This window comes from Fukomys damarensis, unplaced genomic scaffold, assembly GCF_012274545.1.
Source record: "Fukomys damarensis isolate Sample0158 unplaced genomic scaffold, DMR_v1.0_HiC HiC_scaffold_20, whole genome shotgun sequence".
Taxonomy (NCBI): Eukaryota; Metazoa; Chordata; class Mammalia; order Rodentia; family Bathyergidae; genus Fukomys; species Fukomys damarensis.
The window spans coordinates 24,904,461-24,911,255 of record NW_022900932.1 but is presented as its reverse complement, the minus strand read 5'-3'; the positions used below and the strand labels follow the sequence as shown (position 1 = coordinate 24,911,255).

At 35.5% G+C, this 6,795-nt stretch overlaps 1 non-coding gene across 1 annotated transcript; it reads right to left on the bottom strand.

Moving 5' to 3' along the window:
* Window positions 1-1,213: 1,213 nt before the first annotated feature.
* On the bottom strand, window positions 1,214-1,317 carry LOC117287103. Its single transcript, XR_004518288.1, has one exon. It is a non-coding gene; the product is annotated as a U6 spliceosomal RNA (small nuclear RNA).
* Between the last annotated feature and the right edge of the window lie 5,478 nt (window positions 1,318-6,795).

Genomic DNA, 6,795 nt, shown 5'->3' with positions numbered 1-6,795 from the left:
GCAGGATGCTATTTACTTTCCATGTGTTTCTGAAGTTCTTGCAGTTTCTTAGGCTATTGATATCCAGTTTAATTGCACAATGTTTTGATAATATACAGGAGATAACTTCAGTTCCTTTGCATTTACTTAAGCATGTTTTATGAACTAGTGTGTGGTCTATTTTTGAGAATGACCTGTGTGCAGCCGTAAAGAATGTATATTCTGATTTTGTGGGGTGGAACACTCTGTAGACACCTACTAAATCCATTTATTCTAAGACTTCATTCAGTTCTGTTATTTTGTTGTTTTTTTGTCTAGATCATCTGTCTATTTGTGTCGGTGGAATAATATGGAGTTCCCCCCACTACAATTTCATTAGTATTGGTTTTGTTTTTTATATGCATTAATATTTGTTTTGTATAGTTGGGGGCATTGGTATTTGATGCATATATATTTATGATTGTCCTTTCTTCCTCTTGTATTGTTCCCTTTACAAGGATGTAGTGGCCTTCTTTGTCTGTCTTAATTAGTTTTGGTTTGAAATCTATTCTGTCTGAAAATAAGATAGTTACCCTGCTTTTTGGGGGCTCCTGTCATGTGGAGACCTGTTTCCCATCCTTGTACCCTCAGTCTATGAATTTCTCTGTGGATTAAGTAGGTTTCTTATTTACAGTTTAGTATTGGATTTTGCTTCTTAATCCATTCTGCCAGTCTATTTCTTTTCATTGGTGAATTGAGGCCATTAACATTGATGGTTATAACTGTTATGCATTAACTTTTCATTGTCATGTTATTTTCCTGTTGTTGGTACTTTTGTTTTTTTAATTTTCCCTCTCTCCCTTTAATTTCTTGCCTTGCCTGGTATATTTGCTTTGTTGGCCCATATGGAGTTGTGGCCTTCATTTTCTTTTTCCAGGATATTGTTTAGAAGTGTTTGGAGTACCAGTTTGGAGCTCATGAAATTTCTCAGATGTTCTTTGTTATGAAAGTATTTTATTTCACCATCAAAGATAGTTTTGCAGGATATATCAGTCTAGGTTGGAGTTTGTTTTCTTTTAGGACTTGAGATTCCTCACTCCAGGCTCTCCTTGAGTTTAGGGTTTGTGTTGAAAAATCTGCTGTGATTCTGATGGGCTTCCTTTGCATATGATTTGTTTCTTTTCTCTAACTGCTTGTAGTATTTTATTCTTCTGTTGGGTTTCCGGGATCTTGATTCTTATATGTCTAGCTGTAGAAAAATATGGAACGCTTCATGAACTTGCAGGTCACCCATTGTGCAGGGGCCATGCCAATCTTCACTCTATCGTTCCAATTTTAGTATATGTGCTGCCAAAGCAAGCATTCAAGAAGACATTTAAAGACAAATCTATTTTCAGAGAATATTTTTACACACTCTGAAACTATAGTTTGGCATTTATATGTGGACAGTTCTATTTATCAATTATATTGTGGTATCTAGTAAAAATGACCAAGGCAGTGAAGTTCTATATCATAAGTGGCAATTGTAAGATATATGTGTGTGTGTATATATATATATATGTTGTTATTCAGTTATATAAACAGGTATTATTTCAAAAATACATGAAATAAAATAATGTGCAATTTGTAAGTTGTGTGTAAGCCAAATGGTTACTGGATTAACACGCAAGTGGGCAACTGTCTTCAGTATCTTTTCCTAAAAGAGAACTTCCTAATCATATTGATTAGCCAATGAACTTCTTTCTTTGATAGCTTGCTTAATATCTTTTTGCACAGTAATTCTCCAGAGATGGGATAGTGAGTCTTGTGTTCACTATGAGAGGCTGGTATGATGGGTGATTAATTTTGCTCAACTCTCAGTGTTCAACATGTATGCTCTACAAGTGGGGATCTGTCTAAGTACTTTTTCCTTTTGTAGGCATATCAGACTACTGTCACTTAATACTCTTGTTACTACACTTATGCTAATGTCAGAAGGAGGACTGTTGGTTCTGATATGTCCTGAGTCTTAGAAGACACTGAGTACCTTGATTTCAGGTTTTGAGCCTCAGCTCTTCCCCATCATTTTTATTGTTTATTGTTATTATTACTACCATTATGATTACTATGAAAATGTGGCATGGCCAAAAAACAAAAAAAAAACCCAACCAACCAACCAAACAAACCAAACTGATGAGCAAGAGAAGATACAAAACTAATGAAGAAAACAGCTCTGCTATCCATGATGAGGAGACTTTGTTTTATACAGAGGAATATGAAAATAAGAGACACATTACTGATAGTAAGATGTTTGATACAATATACTGAATTTAAGTAGTGACTAGCAATTTCACCTACCGGTGAAGCATTAACATTTAATTTTCTCATAAAATATTTTAACAATAATATAAACAGAACAAGATGTTCAAGGCAGAGACAACTGATTGCCATGTGTATCAGCTTTTTATTTCTACAAGCAAATAATCTTAAGAGAAATATCTTAGTGGTATAGGAATTTCATTTGTGAATAAGTGTGGTCCTCAGAAAATAATGACATTGAAAACATATGTTTGTATAGTTTCTTTGAATAATAAAACTTGAATATTTGAAAATAATTACAGGTTTTCTGGAGCTTGAGAAGATAGAGGACACTTAAACTAATCTATATTTCAGAGGGTTACTTGATCACATTAGAGTGAAAACACCTATTCTTTTAACTGAGCATTCCCATTGTTCATTGTAGATATATCTGGGTTTTGGCATTGGGTTTTTGTTATTCAAATTTCTTGTCTTTACCCAAGAATTAAATGCACACTTATCTTGCTTCCAGGAGTGGAGCTCAAATCTTGCAATACTCTTATCATAAATATTGGCTTCTTCTTAGCCCTTATGTGTTTATTTCTCTTACTTATTGCTTTGTAAAACCATCACCTCCTCCAGAAATTATTGATTTGGAACAAAACCTGTATTGATTATTTATTAAGATGTTATATTCTGGGATGCAGGATGGATCCTCTATGTGACATTGAGTAAGATCAGTCAATCACCTGCATCTATCTAGCAACTGTGCTGGAAGCCTAACAAGAACTTGTTGATATATTTCTACATGGCTTTCTTCTTAATTTGATCTCTCCTCATTCAATAGTACAGCACAATTTTCTCCATGGTATGCTCAAAGAGAAAATATACCTTGTGAGTCCTCTTAAACAGCAGACCTGGAAATAGCATAAAACTACTCCTGCTATGTTCTACTGACGAGGCCAGTCTATGACGCCAACCCAGTTCAAGGGTAATAGAAACAGCTTCCATTTTATGATAGTTAGAACAAGGTATGGGTCATGCAGGGAAGGAATCAATAATGAACACCTTCAAAGACTGTACCCTAGAAAGCAAAAATAAAATGGTGACAAAAATAAATTCAGCTCCTTCCAATAGTACAAGGGACTTTCGAAGAACCTTAGCTTTATTCTCCCATTTTATTGAAGAAATAGTCTAGTGTCATCTTTAATTGAAAAAATGATAAACAAAGGAATCAGTGATTGTCAAGATCAGTTATTAAGAGCCTCAGCCATTAGTATCAATCCCCTGAAAGGCAATATAGAGCAAGCTAACAAGAAAAAAAAAAAGACAGTGGGAAGGGTAGGGAAGAGGAAACAAGGGAAAAGAAAAACAAATATGAGAAAATGAAAAAATTGAAATAAAGTATCTGTAAATAGGGAAGGGAGGAGGGAGTGAAGGGAGGGAAGGGGAATGGGGTAAAAATGAGAACAAAGACCTGTCATGTAAAGGCACAAGATCCCAATGAGGAAAATAACTGCACTGTATAACTAGAATGTACCAATAAACTTAATGAGAGGAAAAAAAGAACAAAAGACAAGAGAGAACTTAGAGAGAAATCTGGGACTTGGTTGATCCAAGTTTCTCTGGCTGGCAAATACAAAAGGCCCCAAGCATTCAGTGTTTTTTGGTTATAAGCATGGGAAGCAGGGGAGCAGGGTACACTTTGGGACACCTAGTGATCGTGGGTACTGCAGGCAGGGCTGTAAAAAGGATGCACTAGTGTATCTTGTTAAGAAGAACAAATAGGTAATTCAGAGGGAAAGAATTTAGTTGGAGTCAAGCTCACTTTGGCTAGAAATTAAATCAGTAGGGCCCTGATATTTCATGAACCAGGACTTAAATCTTAGCAGCCATTAGCCAAGGAGTTATACTCACCCAACTCTGCTATTTGACATGTCCTTTGAGCCATGTAAAGCTTTGGTGGACCCCTAATCTAATACAGCCAAATTGTGGAGAGGCAAGAAGCTTTTGCCACTTATAGTCTGCTAATACTGGGGAGGGATGTCTGCTACAAGTGAGCTTCAACTGTGCTAGAAAAACACACCTTTTAATCTTGTATATAATTATTCAGGCCCTTTGGCAGTTTGAAAGTATTCAGCAGCTTATTTATAAGCAATTTGTAGCCTGCCTACTAGGCAGTTTCTCTTCTTCTGTTAGGACTGCTTTAAAAGGTTTTATGATTTTTATATAGGCTTTTATATCTAATTCACAGACTGTGGATTTAATGCTTTAATTTGGTTATTGTGTTCTTAATTTTTATGCATCCTATGCATATTTTACCACTCACAACACAAGCAAAAGTGTGAAGACAAACAATGCAGTAATGCTGACTTGTGAAATATGCTTAGGACTATGTATGTGTCAGTGTTGATCGTAATCAAGATTTATTTTTTTCCCTTACTATGTTCAAAACAGATGCTAACCATTTGCTCTCGAATGGATATAAACCATGGTGATAATGTTGCTAGGTAATGTGGCAGATGTTTCAGGAAGAGTTCTTAAAATTAGAGATTCACTTAAATTGGCACATGCAGTGAGGACGGGACATGCAATAGGACTAGAGAATTAAGATATATGGAATTGTAATCATGACTTTTTAAATTGAAAAAATAAATGTAATTTCTCTCCTAAGAAAATTATTCCCTATATCTATTTAGTTTCTTTTGGTGATTGCTTAGGTTATGACTCTCTAAATAAAATCTCTAGATTGTACTAGGAATAATCTTAGAGTTCTTTTGTTTCACTTGATTTTATTAGTTTTTTTCTTGAGGTTTGCATCATCTAAATTTGTTCAAATTGGTTCAAATCACACCTGCAGTGAAAAACATAATTGGCAAAACGGTGTGGTAGCTGGTGGGTTTTGACATTTAATGGGACTTAAAATTGTGCCCACTTGAAAACTGAGTACATGACCCATTAGATATTCCCTCTGTGTGTGTGTGTGTGTGTGTGTGTGTGTGTGTGTGTGTGTGTCTGGCACTGGGATCAAATCAGGAACTTGCACTTGTCGGGCAGTTGTGACGCCACTGAGCTACATTCCCAGCCCTATATTTTTTCCTTTGTTAGGAACTCATTTTGGTATTTAACAATGCCTTGCATTTAATATGCTCAGTAAATGTTTATGAAATGATTGCTTTAGGAGAGTGTCATCTTTTTAGTATATAGTATTATATTTTAAAATGAAGATTTAGTATCTCTAAATATCACTAATAACTATTAGTGTATGTTTTTATGCTTATTATAATGTATTTTTGAATCCTTTACATTAAATATAAATTCAGGGTCATAATGGTTAAGCTTTGTTGCCAATTTTTCTGGATTGAGAGATGCCTGGAAGACTGGTAAAACACACTGCACTGTGTGTCTGAGGAGAGGAGAGGCAGGTCGGTCAGCAAACAGAGGAAGGAAGACCGACCCTGAATGTAGGTGTCATATGCAAAAAGTTAGTGTCTGGAAAGGAGCATAGAATGGGAGAAGGGGTGAGCTTGCTTATGTGCATGTGCACAAACTGAACTCTGACATTTTTCCCCACGTCAGACTCCGGATTCTTCAGCCTTTCAATGTGGACTTGCAGCAGATATTTTCCAAGGGACTCATATCTTTATTTTAGACTGGAGATGCATCCCTGGGTTCTGAGTAGAGACTTAGCAGCTACTGGTTTCCCTAGGTGTCCAGCTGAGGGCCACTGTAACACTGTCCAGCTGCTGATCACGTGAGGTGATATAATGAATTCTTCCTTCTAATTATATATACAGTTTATCAGTTCTGTTCATCCACAGAACTCTGAATAGAAAGAGTAATGTATATGCCACTGCGTGTTACTTCTAAAATTCGACAGAAAAGCAGGGGTAACTATCTTATTTTCAGACAGAATAGATTTCAAACCAAAACTAATTAAGACAGACCTACTTTCACATTTCAACTTTGTTTTCTGATTATTTTAAGTGGGCTTCTTGATTACTTATGAAGATTGAACATTGAAAAACCCAATGTTTAGTCACATGAAAAAAATGTATCTAATTTTAATTAGAAATATAAGACACACTTTAACTAACACAATACTAATATTTTGTATTGGGGAGAGAGAGAGTGCTTTACTATACCAAGTAATTAATCTTTTGGCTCCAAATCATTTTATATTCTGGAGAAGGTAAAAAGTCAGAACGAAAGGTTTTCACTGGAGATATGAATATGAATAAATATTGTTGCTAATGTATATATATTCAGCTGTATTCTATAGTGCATTTGCTAAGAACTGCAAAGGGCCTTAGTTAGAATTATCCAGAGAAATAGAACACACACACACACACACACACACACACACACACAAATATATAATAATCTCATATGCACATTTAGTCCCACATTTATGAAGGCTAAAATTCAGTAATAGAGATGTTTACAAATTGGTTTCTTCTGAGGGGTGTAAGAAGAAGCAATTCCAGGCTGCTTTCCAACCTTGTGTCAATTTGCCAGCTGTCTTTGGCACCCTTGGTTGGAAGATATTTCTTCCAGGTC